This window comes from Thamnophis sirtalis, unplaced genomic scaffold (genome assembly GCF_051295495.1).
Source record: "Thamnophis sirtalis isolate CommonGarterSnake01/CBP01778 unplaced genomic scaffold, rThaSir2_p1.2 scaffold_12, whole genome shotgun sequence".
Classification (NCBI taxonomy): Eukaryota; Metazoa; Chordata; class Lepidosauria; order Squamata; family Natricidae; genus Thamnophis; species Thamnophis sirtalis.
The window spans coordinates 2,269,813-2,292,181 of record NW_028261392.1 but is presented as its reverse complement, the minus strand read 5'-3'; the positions used below and the strand labels follow the sequence as shown (position 1 = coordinate 2,292,181).

The window sequence follows — 22,369 nt, the reverse complement described above, 5'->3', positions numbered from 1 at the left end:
CTATTTCTTAGGAACAGTAAAAATTACATTTGCATATTTTCTTGCCTGGAAGTTGCAGTTATGCATGGCATCAAAAGGAAGCTAGGATCTCACATGGACTGAGAGTTTCAAAATGCATGAAGAGATTTGTCTCATAAATATTTTGCAGCCAACTCTGAACTAAGAATATATATATATCCTTAAGCCATACCATTACTGGGATTCGAACCTGTGCTATATTACATGTTAGGCAAACGTCTTAGCCATTAAGCCACAAGTTCTCCTCCTTATCAGCAGAAGCCAGGGAAGAAGGTATATATTTAGTGTCACAACCCCTGGTAAGCCCCAATTATGGGAGGAAGCTAACAGCTTCCATTACAGCTTAATGGCTAAGACGCTTAATGGCTAAGACGTTTGCCTAAGATGTATATAGCACAGGTTCGAATACCAGTAAGGGTATGGCTAGCTGATGAGAGGCTAAATAGCTTGAAATAGATCTATACTAGTCTCCCTTTATTTATTTATCAGCACAAATATACACAAAATGTAACAAAGGCAGCAGTAAAAATTTGGGTTCTGTCGTGATGGACTCTTGTGACGAGCCGATTGACAGATAATGGAAGCTGTTAGCTTCCTCCCATAATTGGGGCTTACCAGGGGTTGTGACACTAAAAATATATAATAAAAAAGTTGACTTATGGCCGTTTTTTCACACTTATGACCATTGCAGCCTCCCAATGATAGCAATAGCAATAGCGCTTAGACTTATATACGCTTCATAGGGCTTCCAGCCCTCTCTAAGGGGTTTACAGAGTCAGCATATCGCCCCCAACAACAATCCGGGTCCTCATTTCACCCACCTCGGAAGGATGGAAGGCTGAGTCAACCTTGAGCCGGTGAGATTAGAACCGATGAACTGCAGATAGCAGTCAGCTGAAGTGGCCTGCAGTGCTGCACTCTAACCACTGCGCCACCTCGGCTCTGATCATGTGATCAAAATTCAGATGTTGGTAATAACTGACCTAGTATTTATGACGGTTGCAGTATCCTGGGGTTATGTGATCCGCTTTGCGACCTTCTGACACGCAAGATCAACGGGGAAGCTGGATTCACTTAACAACGGTGTTACTAACCTATCTGTAGTGATGCACTGAAACTGTGGCAAGAAAAGTTGTAAAATGGGGAAAGAATTCACTGAATAAATGTTTCACTTAGGCACAAAAATTGGGGTTCAATTGTTGTTCATTCATTCATTTCATTTATTGAATTTCTATGCCGCCCAATCCCGAGGGACTCCGGGCGGCTTACAGAAATGAAAAAAATTAAAAAGAATTTTTAAAAACAATGAGACACAACAAAGTAAAAAAGGAACTCAACAAACACCCAGTCGAAAGGGGGCTGGACCTCAATCAAGGGGTCAACAGCCCCAGGCCTGCCAGAAAATCCAGGTTTTAATGGCTTTGCAAAAGGCCATGAGAGTGGGCAGGCCCGGATCTCTGGGGGGCAGCTTATTCCATAGGGCCGGAGCGGCAACAGAGAAGCCCTACTCCTAGGCGTCGCCAGCCGGCATTGTCCCGCTGACGGCACCTGGAGAAGGTCCATCCTGTGCGATCTTATTGGTCTAAGGGAGGTATGTGGCAGAAGACGGTCTCGCAGGTATCCGGGTCCTAGGCCATGTAGGGCTTTAAAGGTGATAACCAGCACCTTGAATCGTGCTCGGAGACCAATGGGCAGCCAGTGCAGCTCGCGGAGGATAGGTGTGATATGGGTGTACCTTGGCACACCCAGTATCGCTCGCGCAGCTGCATTCTGGACTAATTGCAGTCTCCGAACACTTTTCAGGGACAGCCCCAAGAAGATTGGTTGCAAGTCGAGGATGAATTGTAGGGGAAAAAAGAGCTTTTTCTTATGACAACATTAAAAAAAAATAGAACAGTCTAACATTAGTGGCAAGTCCTGAAAATCAGCTGGTTGGCGGGAGGCACACATGTATGTATGGTAGACTGAACTGGGCGAACTAACAGTCTATAGCAGTGTTTTTCAACCTTGGCAACTTGAAGATGTCCGGACTTCAACTCCCAGAAATCCCCAGCCAGCGAATGCTGGCTGGGGAATTCTGGGAGTTTGAAGTCCGGACATCTTCAAGTTGCCAAGGTTGAAAAACACTGGTCTATAGAGCAAAAACCGGAAAGAATTCAGTTGTGATATTAAGGCATGTTTATTTTCTTGAGCTGAATGCTTCAAATAGATTCTGAAAAGCACAAGGAAAAGGCCATTGCTCTGAAATGCAATATATATATATTTATATATATATATACTCGCGGGAAAGTAGCTTGGCCTGAAGGAATTCAGTTAATTATTATTTGTGATGGAGGGAAGACGGCTGTTCGTGTAGTTAATACTCAGATGACTTTCAGAGAGTAAGTGGGGGGGGGGAATAAAGACCACAGAGCTAGAGAGGCAGCAAATTTAGAAGCCTGCCAGCTAAGAACCTTTTTATTTTTACAGAGAAAAAAAAAGCAAATTACTCATCTGGAATGATTCCTATTCAGGCTTTCACGTTCACAAGGGGAAGGGGAGGGAAGAGAGCAACTTTTTAGAGTTCAAAATATCCACATTGGAAGGTTTCCAGTCTAAATTGATCAATTGTCTTTAAACCTCTCACCAAAATTCCCATCAGCCCAGTTGGTAGGACGGAGGCTCCTATAATTGAAATATAGGTTGAATTCCTGCCATGAATTCCCCCTGAATATCAGTTCCTTTTTTTTAATTCATTAGCTAATTAAAGCTTTGGGAAGTAAAGCCTCAGCAGAGGTGCTATTTGATGTATTAAAAGAAATTGGAGATCGTAGAAAATGAAAGTGGCTGCTCGCAGTTTGGAAGGAATTCCATAGTCTCTATTCCACTTTCCATTATCCTGCAAAGAGGACACCTTAAGAAACACTAAAATAATTAAGTTTTAGCTCTGAACTCTAGTGACGAAAACGGGGTTCTAACCTTCATGACTCTGCATGATCCAACTCCAGACAGAACTGGTTCCTTCACTGTTGGCTAATTTCAGGTAAGTCCTCGACTTACAACACATCACTGAGTGACCGTTCAAAAGTTATAATGGCACTGAAAAAGAATTACGTATGACCAGTTTTCACATTCACAACTATTGCAAAGATAAGAGGAGATGAGATAAGAGGAGATAAGATGGGATGGCAGGGAGGGGGAGGGAGAGGACAGGAGAGGAAGAGGGGAGAGGAGAAGTTAGGAGGGGAGGAGAAGAGGAGAGACAAAAAAAGAAAAGAGGACAGGATGGAAGGAAAGAGGAGGGGAAAGAAAAGAGGAGAGGAGAGAAGAGAAGAAGATAGGATGGGAGGGAAGAGGGAGGGGAAGAGAAAAGGAGAAAGAAAGTAGAGTAGAGTAGAGTAGAGTGGAGAGGAGAGGAGAGGAGAGGAGAGGAGAAGAGAAGAGAAGAAGAAGAGAAGAGAAGAGAAGAAGATAGGATGGAAGGGAAGAGGATGGGAAGAGAAGAGGAGAAAGTAGAGAAGAGAAGAAGAAGAGAAGAGAAGAGAAGAGAAGAGAAGAGAAGAAAGAGAAGAGAAGGAGAAGAAAGACAGTAGAGTGGAGTGGAGTGGAGTGAGTGGAGTGGAGTGAGTGGAGTGGAGGGGAGAAGAGTAGAGTAGAGTAAGTAGAGTAGAGTAGAGTAGAGTAGAGTAGAGTAGAGTAGAGTAGAGTAGAGTAGAAGATAGGGATGGGAGGGAAGAGGAGGGGAAGAGGAGAGGAGAAAGAAAGTAGAGTAGAGTAGAGTAGAGTAGAGTAGAGTAGAGTAGAGTAGAGTAGAGTAGAGTAGAGTAGAGTAGAGTAGAAGATAGGATGGGAGGGAAGAGGAGGGGAAGAGGAGAAAGAAAGAGAAGTAGAGTAGAGAAGAAGATAGGATGGAGGAAGAGGAGGGGAAGAGGAGAGGAGAAAGAAGTAAGGAGAGGAGAGAAGAGAAGAGGAGAGGAGGGGGGAAGAGGAGGGGGAGAGAAGAGAAGAAAGAGAGTAGAATAGAGAAAAGAAGAGAAGGAGCAGAGTAGAGTTGGAAGGGACCTTGGAGATCTTCTAGTCCAATCTCCTGCTCAGGCAGGAAGCCCTGTATCATTTCAGACAAAAGGTTGTCCGATCTCTTCTTTAAAACTTCCAGTGTCGGGAGCATTCACAACTTCTTAAGAAGTTCCATTTCCCCAGAGCCCTTGTGGGGTTATTTCTTCTTCCCCTGAGTGGGTTTCTGCATCCGTCTCAGGTCAAGGCCTTTTGCTGAAGCCTTTAAAGAGTTCCCAGGTGACTTTCCCCCCCTCTGTTGTCCCAAGGGGATCACTCAGGATGTGTGCCCCAATTCTGACATTTCCATCCCCAAACGCATCAATTCTTAGGAAAGTTTTTTTCTGTCGAGATCTTTTCTCTTAGCCCTTGTGTTCCTTTTTTTAAAAAAAAGCACAGACAAATTCATATTTTTAAAGAAAAGACAGAACTTGGCAGGTAGATAAATCATTTTTGTCACTGTTGTGCTAGCATAAAAAATTGTAAAAATTAACCATGATTGTTCCTATCAAATTAAATGACTGACCAATCTATAATTTAAAAATTACTTCACTGGCTGAAAAGACTATAATTACCCTACAGGGAGCAAGTTAAATCGTATTTTTAAGCACGCCTCGCCTTAACTGCCACACGAGTTAGGAAATATCAAGTCCCTTTTCTAACAATGCTTGACCTTGAGGTTTGGAAAAAAAATTAGCTAAGACTTGTAACTAAAGGCTGGGTTTGGGGAGTGTTTGAATGGAGAGGATTTAAGCAATCTGCAGCACAGGGTCATCAATAGCAATAGCAATAGCAGTAGACTTATATACCGCTTCATAGGCCTTTCAGGCCTCTCTAAGCGGTTTACAGAGAGTCAGCATATTGCCCCCAACAATCTGGGTCCTCATTTTACCCACCTCGGAAGGATGGAAGGCTGAGTGAACCCTGAGCTGGTGAGATTTGAACCGCTGACCTGCTGATCTAGCAGTAGCCTGCAGTGCTGCATTTAACCACTGCGCCACCTAGGCTCATCATGGGAAAGAGGGGGGGGAATTCAGACCTATAATAGTCCTAGTTATTGGATGAGACACCACCAGGAAACCTCAATGCGCTGAATAAACTGGGAATTTTTTTTAAAAAAAAGCAGCTAACAAGCCAGGTTTCTACTATGGTCAAAAAACTTTCAAGGGATATCTAGACATTAATCTTAACGGTAGATTTATTTAATCATTCACTGCCCACTACCGCATTTGTCCCACTTTCCAAATTGATAGAACTTTCTAACACCTTGCAAGGGGCAGAGAAATAATAAGCCATACTACAATAAAAAAATATATGCCACAGCTGCTTCTGGTTATGTTCAACACCAGCTGCATTTTTGATACATAGAAAATATAGAGGAAACTAAGGATAGAATAAGAATTAGAAGAGGAGGAGGAGGAGGAAGGAAGAAGAGGAAGAAGAGGAAGAAGAGGAGAAAGGAAGGAAGAATAAGCAAAAAATAAATAAATAAATAAATAAGCAAATCATAGCTATAAACACATTAAAAGAGTACATATAAATGGGACAGTAGGACAGGACGGTAGGCACTAGAAGAGGAAGGAAGGAGGAGAGGAGAAAGAAGAGGAGGTGGTGGAGGGAAGAAGAAAAGGATGGAGGAGGAGGAACGGAGGAACGGAGGGAGGAAGAGAAGGAGGAAGGAGGAGGAGGAGGAGGGAGGAGGGAAGGAGGAGGAAGAGGAGAACAAGAGGAGGAAGTGGAGAAGAAGAAAAGGAAGAAGGAGGAACAGAGGGAGGAAGAGAAGGAGGAAGAGGAAGGAAGGAGGAGGAAGAGGAGAACAAGAGGAGGAGGTGGAGGAAGACGAAAAGGAAGAAGAAGGAGAAACAGAAGAACAGAGGGAGGAAGAGAAGGAGGAAGGGAGGAAGGAGGAGGAGGAGGGAGGGAGGAAGGAGGAGGAAGAGGAGAAACAAGAGGAGGAGGTGAAGAAGAAAAGGAAGAAGGAGGAGGAACAGAGGAACGGAGGGGGAGAGAAGGAGGAGGAGGGAAGAAGGAAGGAGGAGGAAGAGGAGAACAAGAGGAGGAGGTGGAGGAAGAAGAAAGGAAGAAGGAGGAGGAACGGAGGAACGGAGGGAGGAAGAGAGGGAGGAAGGAGGAGGGAGGAAGGAAGGAGGAGGAAGAGGAGAACAAGAGGAGGAGGTGGAGGAAGAAGAAAAGGAAGGAATGGAGGAATGGAGGTAGGAAGAGAGGGAGGAGAAGGAGGAGGAGGAGGGGAGAAGGAGGACTTTATTGATGAAATCAGTTGGCCATATCAAATATATGAAACCAATACAACACCCAAACAGATTCAAAGAAATCAAAAGTCCTAATAAACCATCAGCCCTACAGTGAAGCCCAATTCCACCTTAGGCATTCCGTCCCCTTTGAGGTGGCCTTTGAAATGATGGACCCGGTCTTATGGGTGATACGTTTTTGAAGCATTCTACCCTTTCCAAACTGGTCTACACGTTGCATTAACTCCTGCAAGCCGCTTTCCCTACAGTAACCCACCCCATCCTTCTCCACCCCTGTTTCAGGGAACAAACGGCCATTTGCTGAAGCTTCTAGAAGCCCCATCAGTCCCACTGGCCCTGCGAGGTTACAAGACCCCAGAGATACATTTTGGGGGTTATTGCTCTCCCCATCATCGCTTGTGGGTTGTCGTTCTGTGAAAGAGCGACCCTTAGCCACTTTTGAAAGGTAAACCCCGCGAGGTCTGGGGAAATCATTTTTTTTACAGCAGCTGCTTTCTTCCTCCTTCCCCAAAAAGCGGCTGTTAGTGCAGATAAGAAATATGAATGGAGTCGGAAAGACAGCTTGATTTCTGCGGTGGGTCCTGGCTTATTGATGGAAAGGGGGAAGAAGAAAAGAAAAGGGAAAAAGTATTTATGGGAGATGTAATAAAGACAGACGGGGGGGTTGTTGAAAACAGAATCAAACCATTGTGTATAAATCTTCCCATCCTTTTCCTACAAATGCATCTTTTTCAGAATATAGGGGGGAAATGGTTCCCGGGGCCCGAACTACCTCAGGGATTTGAACCGGTGAATTGATTCAACTTCTCTTTGAGAGGAATTGAAAGGCAAATGAACTGTTGAGGTATCTCAGCTGTTTCTGCTAGTGTGCTTGTGGTCTGCCGTCAGCTGGCGGAGCTGGCAGCAGAGTCCGACAGTGAGGAGGTTGGGGAGGAACATGGGCCAGTCCTGGGGGTTGAGGAAAGCTCAGACGAGGCTCTGCATCAGAGGCAGAGAGGGAGCTAGACAGCAGCGAGGCAGAGGAACAGCTGGAGCCTGTTCCCAGTGTGCGCACGCACAGAGCTGCCAGAAGTCAAGAACAACTCAGAGTTCAGGGTTGACTTGGGAGTAAAGCCACACCTTGGAGGTGATTGGCCCTCCCATTGGAAACAAAAGAGGAGCGAATGGGGAGGGGGCTTTTGCAGGAAACAATTTCTTCCTTCGGTCGTTTCAAGAGTAGAAAGTTCTGTTTGTGACTATAAGACATTCTGTGCCAAGTTTTGCCTTGCCCTGCGCTTGGAAGCTAGTTATCTGGCAGCTCACCAAGCGAGATAAGGTTCGTGTAGATAAATATTCCTCTGAACCATTGTTTGCTAAAGCTGTGGCTGATTGTGAATGAATGAATTCACAGCCGTGTAAATAGAAGAGGTTTTGCCAGAAGAATCACCAAGAGTTGGGCATAACTGAATGGATAACATCATCGTCAACAACAACAGCGTTCTGCACTAAATTGGCACTAAATAAGAGAATTCAAGAGGGATCAGGAGTTAAACCCTTTTTGGGAACATAACGATTCCAATCTGATTACTCTCTTGACTCCACCTTCTCCCACATCTTCTCACAGCCTCATATTTTTAATGAGATTCTTCTGTGGCTGGGCAAATTTACAGAAGGATATGGTGGATTCCCAAAGCAATGAAAACCATAAGCAAGCCGGTAATTTTATCTCCTATCGATTGTGGAAGATTGTGGAAGAATTTGCTATGAGAGATTGCACCGAGGCTGAAAAAGAAGAGCGAAGTTCCTAACACAATCAGGAGATAGGAGATCTCATTACATTCTTTTATCAAAGAAATGCACTCTAAGTTCCACCACGCAAATGTTCTGGGAAGAAGAGAGTCTCACCTTAACAACAAAAAAAGAAAGTTTCACCTTAACAAAAACATTTGTGAAGGAGAGCTGGAGGGCTACCAATCCTGGCCTCCTGGTTCTCTAACGTAATTGTAATTTAATAAATGTATATGCCGCCCAATCCCGTAGGACTCCGTAATCCTCAATTCCGTATTTCTCCACCTCAGCAGTTTTTCAGTTGTGTGTGTTGACTTCGGCTTCCTAGAATTCCCCAGCCAGTTGCTGAGATGGAGAAACACGGACTTAAAATCTTGGCATTAAAGAAGGAAGCCTGGATGAATTTTGCTTCTTTGATCGTACTTGACAGCTGTCAAATATAAGGGCCTTGTAGGTTGATGGGCTTCTGATGTGAGATGGTCTTGGTGGCTATTTTCTTAGGGGAGGGGGGGATCCGAATGTCTGATATACTCTTTGCCATCAATCAAACTAGCTCCCTTTGGCTTTCCTGCCTGCATTCTCCCTCCCTCCCCTCCCTCCCTCCCTCCCTCCCTCCCTCCCTCCCTCCCTCCTCTCTCTCTCTCTCTCTCTCTCCCTCTCCCTCTCCCTCTCTCTCTTATATATCTATATCTATATCTATATCTATATCTATATCTATATCTATATCTATCTATCTATATCTATATCTATATCTATATCTATATCTATATCTATATCTATATCTATATCTAATCTATATCTATATCTATGTCTGTCTGTCTGTCTGTCTGTCTGTCTATCTATCTATCTATCTATCTATCTATCTATCTATCTATCTATCTATCTATCTATCATCTATCATCTATCATCTATCTATATCTATATCTATATCTATATCTATATCTATATCTATATCTATATCTATATCTATATCTATATCTATATCTATATCTATATATCTATATCTATATCTATATCTATATCTATATCTATATCTATATCTATATCTATATCTATATCTATATCTATATCTATATCTATATCTATCTGTCTGTCTGGTCTGTCTATCTATCTATCTATCTATCTATCTATCTATCTATCTATATCTATATCTATGTCTGTCTGTCTGTCTGTCTGTCTGTCTCTCTCTCTCTCTATCTATCTATCTATATCTATATCTATATCTATATCTATATGTCTGTCACTCTATCATGTATCTATCTATCTATCTATCTATCTATCTATCTATCTATCTATCTATCTATCTATCTATCTATCTCCCTAAATACTGTAAGTATCCCTAAGAATACTTTATATTCTCTGATATCCAAATGCTGTGAAAAGAAAAAAGAGCCAAATTGGTTTAGTGGTTAAGGAGCCAGGCTAAAACCAGGCGACTGGGAATTCTAGTCCTGTATTAGCTGCAAAGGTAGCTGCATAACTTTGAGCCAGTCATTCTGGCTAGAAAGAAGCCGCCAGTTTTGAATACCTTGCCAAGAAAACTCGAGGGACTATTCCGAGCAACTGCCAGGAGCCAAGATTAATCCAAAGCACTGGGAGGAAAAAAATGGCTTAAACCCTCAAAGATGATACAGCATTGGGCGAACGAACTTGAGCAAGAGCGAAATCTTTCCTGAAATGTGGGAAAACGAGTTCCAAATGATTTGAGATTTCTAAATGCTCCCAATGCTTCTTTATTGCATTTGAATTTAAGGAAAAGTGGATTGCTCTAAGTGGAACGAGTGGAATTGTGGAGAATATCATCATTATAATGGAATGTAGTACTGTGCTTTAATTCGGCTTTCTCAGTTATGCCCCCCCCCTCCTCTCTTTTTAATGCATGTACAACAAATTAAATATGGCAGAAGTTTTGGTTGTGCAGTTGTGATCTCCATGTAGATGCCACCTTGGCTCCTCCTCTTCTTCTTTCCTTTGTTTCTTCGATCCCTCCTCCTCCTGCTTCTCCTTCCTTCCTTCCTTCCTCCTCCTCCTTCCTTTGTTCCTTCCTTCCTCCTCCTCCTGCTTCTCCTTCCTTCCTTCATCCTCCTCCTTCCTTTGTTCCTTCCTTCCTCCACCTCCTGCTTCTCCTTCCTTCCTCCTTCTTCCTTCCTTCCTTCTCTCCTCCTCCTGCTTCTCTTTCCTTCCTTCATCCTCCTCCTTCCTTTGTTCCTTCCTTCCTCCTCCTCCTGCTTCTCCTTCCTTCCTTCATCCTCCTCCTTCCTTTGTTTCTTCCATCCCTCCACCTCCTGCTTCTCCTTCCTTCCTTCCTTCCTCCTTCTTCCTTCCTTCCTTCCTTCTCTCCTCCTCCTGCTTCTCCTTCCTTCCACCCTCTCCTTCCTTCCTTCCTTCCTTCCTTCTTCCTTCCTTCCTTCTCTCCTCCTCCTGTTTCTCCTTCTCCTTCCTTCCTTCTCCTCCCTTCCTTCTCTACTCCCCCTGCTTCTCCTTCCTTCCTCCTCCTCCTGCTTCTCCTTCTCTTTCCTTCCACCCTCGTCCTCCTCTTTCCTTCCTTCTCTCTCCTCCTCCTCCTCCTCCTCCTCCTCCTCCTCCTCCTCCTCCTCCTCCTCTCCTCCTCCTCCTCCTCCTCCTCCTCCCCCCATAAGGCCAATTGAACCAAATCCACACTGCAGCCTTCTATCTATTTATTCACAACAGCCATCAAGCATTTACAAACTTTAATGCAACCTTAACTTCTAGAACATGGCAGAAGAAATGAAGCATCAGAATAAAAACTCAGCCTAGCTTATCAGGCATTTCCTGTAGGAAATACTGTTTATTCGTTTATGCATGGCGAGAAAACATTTCTGGCTTAATGGAGGACTCTCCTCCTGCGCGCTGACTTGCCAAATGCTGACATACGCTGTCCAGATGATCAAATGATGGGGGATGAAGGAACAAACAAAACCACACGCCAATAAAGAACATCATCTGCAGCAATCACCAAACACTTTTAATTAAACAGTGAAGGAAGGAATCTGCTCAACCTTTTCATTTTGTGTGATTTATCTGGTGCATTTCGATTTATACAGCTGCCCAACTTAACCTTGTGACTTCCCACGATTATATGACCAATAAATTACAAATTGGCAGCTAGGGGAAAACAAAACCATCCTATGTATCCCCAATGTTTTATAGCATTGTTTGTTTGTTTCAAGACTGGAGAGAGTTATAAACCTTGAAGGAAGGGAGGGAGAATAGGTTGGAATCCTCTGTCTGTCCATCTATCTATCTGACTCTCTCTATCTCTCTATCATCCATCCATCCCACTCACCTATCTACCCCATACCCATCCATCCATCCATCCATACAAACATACATCCATCATCTATCTATCTATCTATCTATCTATCTATCTATCTATCTATCTATCTATCTATCTATCTATCATCTATCCATCCATCCATCATCTATCTATCTATCTATCTATCTATCTATCTATCTATCTATCTATCTATCTATCTATCTATCTATCTATCTATCTATCTATCATCTATCCATCCATCCATCATCTATCTATCATCTATCTATCTATCTATCTATCTATCTATCTATCTATCTATCTATCTATCTATCTATCTATCTATCTATCTATCTATCTATCCACTCCATCTATCTATCTATCTATCTATCTATCTATCTATCTATCTATCTATCTATCTATCTATCTATCATCCATCCATCCATCCAAACAAATCCATCCATCCATCTTTCCATTATGTATGTATGTATGTATGTATGTATGTATGTATGTATGTATCTCTATCTATCTATCTATCTATCTATCTATCTATCTATCTATCTATCTATCTATCAACTATCCATCTATCATCTATCCATCCATCTAAACAAATCCATCCATCCATCTTTCCATTATCTATCTATGCATCTGTCTGTCTGTCTGTCTGTCTGTCTGTCTGTCTATCTATCTATCTATCTATCTATCTATCTATCTATCTATCTATCTATCTATCTATCTATCTATCTATCTACATATCTATCTATCTATCTATCTATCTATCTATCATCTATCTATCATCTATCTATCTATCTATCTATCTATCTATCTATCTATCTATCTATCTATCTATCTATCTCATCTATCACCCATTGCTTCTTGTCTTGCCTTGGAGAATAGCTTGACTCCCTCCTCTTTGTGGAAGCCCCTCAAATACTGAAAGACTGCTATCATGTCACCCCTGGTCCTTCTTTTCTCTCGGCTGGCCAAACGCAAATCTTGCAACCATTCTTTGTGGGTTTCCTACAACAACATTTCCTGCTCTGAGCTCTAAAGTAAAATCTAGAATTCGTTCAGGGTTCTCTAAACTGTTCCCTTTTCTTATCGACTAATGGCGGAGGAGGGAAAAACACCACAGCACACTGTGGTATTCGACACAGTTAGCCACGCTGGCAGGCTAACATTCAACACTGTTTTGATGTTTTGTCGAGTTTCCTTTATCAGTAGTTTGAACAAACAGGGGAAGAAAAAAATGGGTTGTTTTGTACCGAATGTCAATCAAATCCCAGGAGCAGCTCACACACACACACACACAGGATGGAAAGCCTTTACTTTCTTCCATTGTGACTTAGTGCCGAACTGCACATCACGTATCCGCAGCGCAACACTGAGCATCGGACTTAACATGTTGCCTTGCGAAGAACACGACCTATTCCAAAGAAAAATTTAAAAGCCCAGGGAAATTCCCTGGCAGAACGAAGAATATGTTATGAACTCGGCCGCGCGAGTGATCGTGGGTGCACCTCGGTTCGCCCACATAACACCTATCCTCCGCGAGCTGCGCTGGCTACCTGTTGATCTCCGGTGCGCCTTCAAGGTGCTACTTGCCCCATAAAAGCCCTCCATGGTAGTGGATCTGCGTACTTGAGAGACCGCTCCTGCCAATTACCTCCTTGCGACCAATTAGATCGCACAGATTAGGCCTCCTCCGAGTTCCATCCGCCAGTCAGTGTCGACTGGCAACTACACGGAGGAGAGCCTTTTCAGTAGTAGCTCCGACCCTTTGGAACGATCTCCCCGTGGAGATTCGTACCCTCACCACCCTCCAGACCTTCCACACAGCCCTCAAGACCTGGCTATCCCATCAGGCCTGGGGAATAAAAATCATAATCGTCCCCACCCGAATGATGAATGTTGTGTACTATTTTACTTATGTATTGTTTTTATGTCTTACTGTCTTGTACCCCCCTCCCTATATATTGTAAGCCGCCCTGAGTCCCCTCAGGGGAAAAGGGCGGCCTATAAATAATAAAACCATAAACCATAAACTATAAACTTGCATTTCCCCTGTTTTAGCAGCAACACAAAAACGACAAAAAAGAAACGAAAAGAGGAATGCATGGCCAGGTGACACGGAGCGATGGGACTTCGGGATGTTTCAGGAATCCTCGTGCAACACACCTCTTCCTGCATGAAAAGGGCCAGAGATGGCACCTCAGGGAATAGCCACAAGTGGGTTCCTACTGGTACGGACCGTTCGGCCAAATAGGTAGTAACTCAGCCGGACATGTGAGCGTACCAGTTCTATCCTTTACTTCCTGTTCTGCACATGCGCAGAACAATCTTTATTGAAAACATGTATTTTCCCCCCTTTTAATGGTGCGTGCATGCCAGTCCCAGAGATGGGCTATTTTTCACAAAAATGGAGGGTGTTTTTGCCTTCCCCCAGCCTCCGGAAGCACTCTGCAGGCTTCAGCAGGGCTGGGGGAAGGGGAAAAATACCCCATTTTTTTTTGCAAAAAATGGCCTATTTTCCCTCAAAATGGGGGTGTTTTTGCCTTCCCCCAGCTCTGCTGAATCCTGCAGAGAGTTCCTGGGGAGGACAAAACTTATTTTTCTTACTTTTCTAGTTTTCAGGTGCTCCCTTCATTCCAGTGAGGCTGGAGCCCCCCCCCCCCCCACATCAAAACTTTTCGCCGTCATTTCAGTGGGCGTGGCTTGGTGAGGGGGGTATCATGTGACTGGGTGTGCATGAGTGATGTCAAGTTGGCCACGCCCACTCATCACATGACACCTCATCTAGCCACACCCACCGAACTGGTAGCAAAAATTTGGAAACCCACCCCTGGAATAGCAATTTATTTACCAGCCAATAATAATAATAATAATAACCAATAACCAACTAGTAACCAATGCCAAATCCGGTGAAACAACTGGCCGCTGTGATACAATTGTATAATAAGGAAGGATTTATAATAGTTATCCAAAAAGGCAACTTTTGTTTTTGCACGAAGTCGTTTCTCTCTCTCATCCCAAGAAGCTTCTTCGGTTCTGACTGAATGATGGAGGTTGGGTTTATATTCCTGTAGTCCTCTGGTCATTTGTACTCTTTCTGAGAGTCACAGAGGCCACTTGGAGGGTTCTCTATGCCAGTGGGTCCCAACGTGGGGCCCACAGGGGGGCAATTTGATTTTTAAAGGGGGGGCAGTTTGAACCTTGTTTAAACCAAGTCAATGGCCTTTTAGGCTTCCTCCATGCGAGTGGAGTTCACTTTTTTGAGTAAAGTAAGAATTATATGTCACGGGGTGGGGTGGGGGCATCAGGATTTTAGAGATGCTTAGGTGGGGATAAAGGTTGGGGACCACTGATCTCTGCCCTTGGGTCACTTGAATAGTGAAAATGTGCGCGGGACCTTCTTGGAACTGCAAAAAGGACTGTGTCGTTGCACAGGGTGAGTGCTGTCGTTTCCCACCCACCCCTCTGTTGAGAGAGGGATGTTCAATTTTGACATAATGGCCTCTTTGCCCCCACTTTCAAACCAGAGGTCCTCTTTGTCCCGAATGTGGACGTTGCCATCTTCAAAAAAGCGGCTTTTGTCTTTTTCAATGCAGATGGATTGTTGAATCCTGTCCTGGCGAGTTTGTTCTTCTGTGTTGTGTCATTCCTTTGTGAAATGGTTGTTTTGTTTTCCCAACATACAGATCTGCAGATGGCTCACTGCATTCTACTGCATGTTATCACAATGCTCTGTTTGTGTCTGGGTGTTTTATACTCGGGGTGGACAAGCTTCTGCCTTAGTGTAATTTCTGGACAGAGAGGACCGCTGGCTTGAAAGAGGGGGTCAAAGAGGCTCTCCGTGTTAAGATTAAACAGCACTCTCTCAACAGAGGGGGAGAGAGATAACACTACTCATCTCCTGTTTACAGCACAGTCCTTTCAAACACCCCAAGAAGGCTTTGCAACCAGTTTCACTATTCAAGTGGTGTTCTGACCCAGCGCAAACTTACAGTTCAGTGTTAAGATACATTCGTCGGAGCACTTTAGAACGCGCGGTTTTGTCACCACGGTTTAGTCGGGCGCGGTTTTGTCGCTCGCCCCTTTTGTCGGTGAACCTCTGTTTCTAGCCTTGAACACTACTGAATACACTTGATCATGTCTTAAATATGGATTCTGTCAAATTGTGGGAAAGTTTGGCTCTATGAAGCCTGGAGATCTGCAAAGGGGGCAGAAGACAAGTACAAATTAAAACAAAAACAATGGACTTCAGTGAGAATAAGAGGAGATACATGGCTCAATAGTAGTAACTGTGAGTGGGATCTTGGAGTCCTAGTGGACAACCATTTAAATCTGAGCCAGCCGTGTGCAGCAGCTGCCAAAAAAGCCAACACAGTTCTAGGCTGCATCAACAGAGGGATAGAATCAAGATCACGTGAAGGGTTAATACCACTTTACAAAAGCCTTGGTAAGGCCACACTTGAATACGGCATCCAGTTTTGGTCGCCACGTTGTAGAAAAGATGTGGAGACTCTAGAAAGAGGGCAGAGAAGAGCAACAAAGAGGATGAGGGGACTGGAGGCTAAAACATATGAGGAACAGTTGCCGGAATGTGGTAATGTAACGAGTCCAATGAAAGGGACGTAGTGGCTCAGTGATTAAGATGCTGAGCTTGTCGGTCAGCAGTTTGGTAGTTCGAATCCCTAGTGCTGTGTAATGGAGTGAGCTCCCGTTACTTGTCCCAACCTTCTGCCAACCTAGCAGTTTGAAAGCATGTAAAAATGCAAGTAGAAAAATAGGAACCACCTTTGGTGGGAAGGGAACAGCGTTCCGTGCGCTTCAGCATTGAGTCATGCCGGCCACATGACCACAGAGACGTCTTCGGACAGCGCTGGCTCTTCGGCTTTGAAACAGAGATGAGCACCGCCCCCTAGAGTCGGAAACGACTAGCACATATGTGTGAGGGGAACCTTTACCTTTAGTCCAATGAAAAGACTATGGGGTGACATGATGGCAGCCTTCCAATATCTCAGGGGTTGCCACAAAGAAGAGGGAGTCAAGCTATTCGCCAAAGCAGCTGAGGGCAGGACAAGAAGCAAGGGATGGAAACTAATCAAGGAGAGAAGCAACCTAGAACTGAGGAGAAATTTCCTGACAATTACCTCAGTAACTACTTATATACAGAAAGATCCCAAAACTGATGTTGCAAGCGAAGGTTTGGCCAATGAAACAGAGCCAGACATTCCAGAAAATGAAATTAAGTGCTTCCTTGCAAATATTTCCAGCAACAGAGCTTCAAGTATTGTTTTACAAGGTAGAAGGATGTTTATTTAAACAAATTACAAACACATTTACAAAAGGCTACACATTGGTAGAACAATAGCTGTATTTCCATCATCCCTCGCTTAGTTGTCATTGCGGCTACACAGAATTTGGACACCGTACAGACAGAACGAAGGAGATAAGAAAAGGTAGATTAAAACATGAACAAAGCCATTGTTTTGCCAAAGAGCCGCCGAAAGATTTCTTGTAAAGGCAGAAAAGTAGGGTTAACAACCTACAGCAGAGCTTCATGAAATATCAGCAAACGTGTTTAAGTTTCACAGGATAATGCAGTTCGAGGGCCACGCATGGTTTGCAAGTCGATATGAAAAGAAGAAAAGAACCCTGGTTGAAGGGACTGGAAAAACTAGTTGCAAAAGTTGGACCTTGAAAAAGCAAAAGACGGGAAGAAAATTGACACGCTTCAACTGCGGTGACCAACACGTAAGTCCTGGAGGGCGTACAACACCACGCGTGTCAAAGGAAGGCAAAATCATGAAACTCTCTCATTTCTTTTGGCCATCTTTACTTTATTGTCACTGCACCTCGTGCAGCGAAATTAAAGGCCTTCTTCAGTGTATATTATAACTATAAAAATAAAAACACCAACACACAAACTTCACATTTTATACAATTGAGTTGAAAACCCGATATTGCATTAATATTGCCCTATACCGTAGAATTCAGCATAGTTGCAGAAGGTGTTTTTCAGCCTTTGCCCTTGTTTTTATTAGCAATAGCAATAGCAATAGCAGTTAGACTTATATACCGCTTCATAGGGCTTTCAGCCCTCTCTAAGCGGTTTACAGAGTCAGCATATTTGCCCCCACAATCTGGGTCCTCATTTCACCCACCTCAGAAGGATGGAAGGCTGAGTCAACCTTGAGCCGGTGAGATTAGAACCGCTGAACTGCAGATAACAGTCAGCTGAAGTGGCCTGCAGTACTGCACCCTAACCACTGCGCCACCTCGGCTCTAGGGAGGGAATAGCACCAGCTATGAGGGAATAGCACCAGCAATAGCACTTAAATTTATATAGCGCTTCATACTGCTTCACAGTCCTCTCTAAGTGGTTTTGCAGAGTTAGCCTATTGTACCCAACAATCTGGGTCCTCATTTGACCCACCTCAGAAGGACGGAAGGCTGAGTCAACCTTGAGCCGGTCAGGATCGAACTCCTGGCATGTGGGCAGAGTCAGCCTGCAGTGTTGCATTCTAAGGATGGTACCACCCAGTAATTCACTGGAGAAAGCAATTGGGAGGAATTCACGGTAAAAGGGAAATCAGGTTGCCAGAGAACATGGAGGATGGACACCATCAAAGCTGCCACCAGACAGACCATAGAAAAACTCACACCAGTAGCACAAGATCAGAAGATAGAGAGAGACCAGGCCCATAAAACCACCAAGAGTCAGACATGACTGAATGGATAACTACTTCTTCTTCCTCCAAAATTAGGATTAGTTCAACTTCCAGTGAAAATTGAAGGAGGAGTAGAAGTAAATATTAAACAAACGTCGTTGTCCTGGGTTCGAAAATTCACAGAGGTAACATTCATGTGGATTTTCATCCAGAAAATCCTTGGAATAGGCGAGGCCTCTGCTCCAAACAATTTACTCTGTATCAATCCTTTTAATAGTCTTAACACTGAGCCAAAAGTTTACCTTTACATTTATACGTCTCTTAAAATTGTTACAGATTGTAGGTGGAAGTCAAGATATTTCTCAGACTTCGGACCAAATAAATATTTCTTTGAGACTCAAGTGTTAAAAAGTCCAATACAGTGATTTCACTGGTATCACTGAAACCATAAGTATGTCATAAACAATATATAATCAATACATAACTGGCAATCATTGTTTTTTTTTCATATTGTACAAAAACTGATTAGAAGTTTCTTCATGAAAGAAGAGTCACATACTGACTCTTGTTTGTTTAGTCGTGTCAGAAGCATCACAATTAAAATAAGGCGTGACATTTAAATATAAAATACAAGATTAAAAAAATGTACAAATTAAACACATCTGGACCAGAAATCAGCAACATTAATTGAGTTCTGTTGCGTTACCATGAAGTCCTCAAGGGTATACTGATCTGGGCACAAAGAATAAACTACACATAGATGTGGTTGTGTACAGTTCACCACAATCGCACAGAAGCCACAGGATAGCCCCTTTCGCCCAGCGTGTCTCTGGATCTTGGTGTCCTATTAATGCGCCGAGGCAACATACTGACGACCCACAATGCTGTGTGTTGTCAAGGCTATATTGCCTGCTCAGGTGTCACCAATAGCTAAGAAAGTTGGACCTTCCAAAAAGTTGACTGAATTTGTAGTGATGGATACAACGGTTGGAATATTTTGGACTATATGAAGACATCACGACCCCAGTTCCCGATGAAATAAATCTTTCCGGGCAGGAAGGATTAATAATTAAGGTAAATCTTACATATTTACATAAAATATTCACACGAAAGGTGAAGGGAAGAAGTTAAGGCAATTTAAGGAAGGTTGAAAGAACGTGTCGAGGTGCCATTACTGATCTTCTGAGCAGGAAGTGATGGGAATTCAGAAAAGTGGTTTTAAAATACCTAGTCCTGGACAAACCATCTTCATCAAATGGTATAGGACAGTGTTTCTCAACCTTGTCAACTTGAAGATGTCTGGACTTCAACTCCCAGAATTCCCCAGCAGTGGTTAGGACAGTGTTTCTCAACCTTGTCAACTTGAAGATGTCTGGACTTCAACTCCCAGAATTCCCCAGCAGTGGTTAGGACAGTGTTTCTCAACCTTGTCAACTTGAAGATGTCTGGACTTCAACTCCCAGAATTCCCCAGCCAGCGAATGCTGGCTGGGGAATTCTGGGAGTTGAAGTCCAGAAATCTTCAAGTTGACAAGGTTGAGAAACACTGGTATAGGATCTCCTGCTTAAGCAGGGGGTTGGACTAGATGACCTCCAACGTCTTTTCTAGCTCTATTCTGATTGATTCAAGGTCGTGAAGACTTGGAAGTGACTGAATATCAACCACAACTCTGAACCAACTTACATATTGTAAATATAGCAAAATAATAATAATAAAAAATGGATAAGCTACCCAACTATTTATGCATCATATTGTTGGTACATTTCATTATGAAGCTGCAAAATTTCTTTCTGTGCTCAAAACTATTTTTAGTCAAGAATGTATTGTACATTAACATACCCCCTCCTCATTAAGAAAAGATATTGTCCCGGTACACAAAAGTACACTGTGTGTTCGGTGTGAAAAGCACACACAGCCCTTAATAGGTTCCTGTCAAGATAAAATTGTAAAATATTTTACCTTTTCTCCTATTTTCTGTTTTTCACGGGATTCCAACGAAGCAGGTAGATTTAATGAGCACAAGGGCTGCCTTATTGTGGGTTTTCTCTTTGCTTGCAGTTCCTGTATTATAAAAGAAAGAAATGGTTAGGGAATCACAGGTATTATCCTCACAATGAGCTATGTACAACAAGGAGCTTTATTTCCCATTGAATTGCAAACAGAGAAACGTTATTCAGGATGTTTACTAAAATCCCAAATAAAAAGCCATCAGCTCTCTACAACCGGAAACTTTATCAAATTAGATGTGTTGGATGGAAAGCTTGAAACTATTTTTAAAGCACCCGAAAACCAGACAAGGAATAATGGGTGGAAACTGATCAAGGAGAGATTCAACCTGGAAATAAGGAGAAATTTTCTGACAGTGAGAACAATCAACTGAATGGAACAGAAGTTGCCTTCAGAAGTTGTGGGAGCTTCATCCCTGGAAGCTTTCAAGAAGTTTATTCTAGTCTAGTGAAGAGAAGAACCAAGAACCAAGACATGATAGCATCTTCCAATATTTGAGGGGCTGCCACAGAGAGGAGGGGGGTCAAGCTATTTTCCTGAAGGCCACACAAGGAATATAGTAATGGATGGAAACTGACCAAGGAGAGATTCAACCTAGAAATAAGGAGGAGTTTTCTGACAGTGAGAACAATCAACCCATGGAACAGAAGTTCCCTCCAGAAGCTGTGAATGCCCCAACACTGGAAGTCTTTCAGAAGATGTTGGATAACCAAGTGGTGTAGGGTTTCTTGCCTAGGCAGGGGGTTGGACTAGAAGACCTCCAAAGTCCCTTCCAACTCTGCTATTCTATTCTACGAATACAATAAAGCCTTAGTAAGATTACACCTGGAATATTGCACCCAGTTTTGGTCACCACACTATAAAAAAAGAGTTTGAGATTCTAGAAAGAGGGCAGAGAAGAGCAACCAGGATGATGAGGGGACTGGAGGCTCAAACATACGGTTGCAGGAACTGGGCCTGGCTAGTCTAGTGAAGAGAAGGACCAGGGGAGACATGATTGCAGTCTTCCAATATTTGAGGGGCTGCCCCAGAGAGGAGGGGGTCAAGCTATTTTCCAAGGCACCTGAAGGCCAGACAAGGAACAATGAATGGAAACTGACCAAGGAGAGATTCAACCTGGAAATAAGGAGAAATTTTCTGACAGTGAGAACAATCAACCCATGGAACAGAAGTTGCCTTCGGAAGTTGTGGGAGCTTCATCCCTGGAGGCTTTCAAGAAGAGACTGAACTGCCCTCTGTCAGAAACGGTGTAGGGTCTCCTATTTGGGCGGGGGTGGGTGGGCTAGATGACCTACAAAGTCCCTTCCAACTCTGTTCATCTGTTAATCTTTTATGCAGAGATCCAACAGTGTCTTTACGGTCTTTCAAGGGGAATGGAATCCAATCAATGCTGTGATGTTTTTTTATAGATTAAAATGTTGCAAAACAAGGTAATCTTTTCCGAGACGGAATTCACAAGACATCTCCTTCAATTATTTCCTTCGAGGTGGACAGAGGGGATCATCAGGCATCTGACAGCATTCCGGACTGATGTGTGCATTGATTTTTTTTTTTTTACCGCCTCAGATGTAATCAAAAGGGCTCCAAAGTTTTGCATAAATGCTTCTAGAAAACACTTTTATTTATTATTATTATTTTTTAAAAAGCTGCTTGCCAAAAACTTTTAACCTTCTCATTGAAGGGTCCTTTTTAAAAGCGCGTCAAAGCAAACAGCAAGCCACTTTTTTTTTTTAAAAAAAAAATGGATAACGTGTACACTGTTTCCCCCCAAAATAATCCCTATTCTGAAAATAAACCCTAGCATGTTTTATGCATGCTTCTAAGATAAGCCCTTTACCCCAAAATAAGCCCTACTTAAGAACCCACACAGCCAGCTGGCTGCCCATTCCATCTGGTTGCTCGTGATGCTGCGACCCACAAGTAGAAGAGTAACCTAAAAGTGGCTTTTTAGTTATACAGGCGCTCCTCAACTTACAACTGTTCATTTGGTGGTGGTTCAAAGTTACAACAGCACTAAAAAAAAATGACTTATGGTCGTTTTTCACACTTACGACCGTTGCAGCATCCCCAGGGTCACATGGCTTGGAAACTGTCATGTACTTACGACAGTAGCAGTCTCCCCAGGTCACATGATTCCCTTTTGCAACCTTTTGATTCGTTTAACAACCGTGTTATTTGCAGTGATTCACTTAACAGCTGTGGTAAGAAAGGTTGTAAAACTCACTTAACAAATGCCTCACTTAGCAACAAAAGTGTTGGGCTCAATTGCAGTTGTAAGTTGAGGATTACCTGTAATTGGACTCTCTCTCCTATCAGCCTCAGCCCAC

The 22,369-nt window shown here is 43.2% G+C and overlaps 1 protein-coding gene across 2 annotated transcripts in view; it reads right to left on the bottom strand.

Annotated features, from left to right (window-relative positions):
• The window catches only part of ENOX1 (ecto-NOX disulfide-thiol exchanger 1), a 295,080-nt gene that overhangs the window by 161,521 nt on the left and 111,190 nt on the right, over positions 1–22,369 (bottom strand). For both annotated transcript variants that reach the window (XM_087726951.1, XM_087726952.1), the window contains exon 2: positions 19,995–20,096. The gene's annotated coding sequence lies outside the window, so the exon portion shown is untranslated. The remainder of the gene's footprint in view (positions 1–19,994; positions 20,097–22,369) is intronic.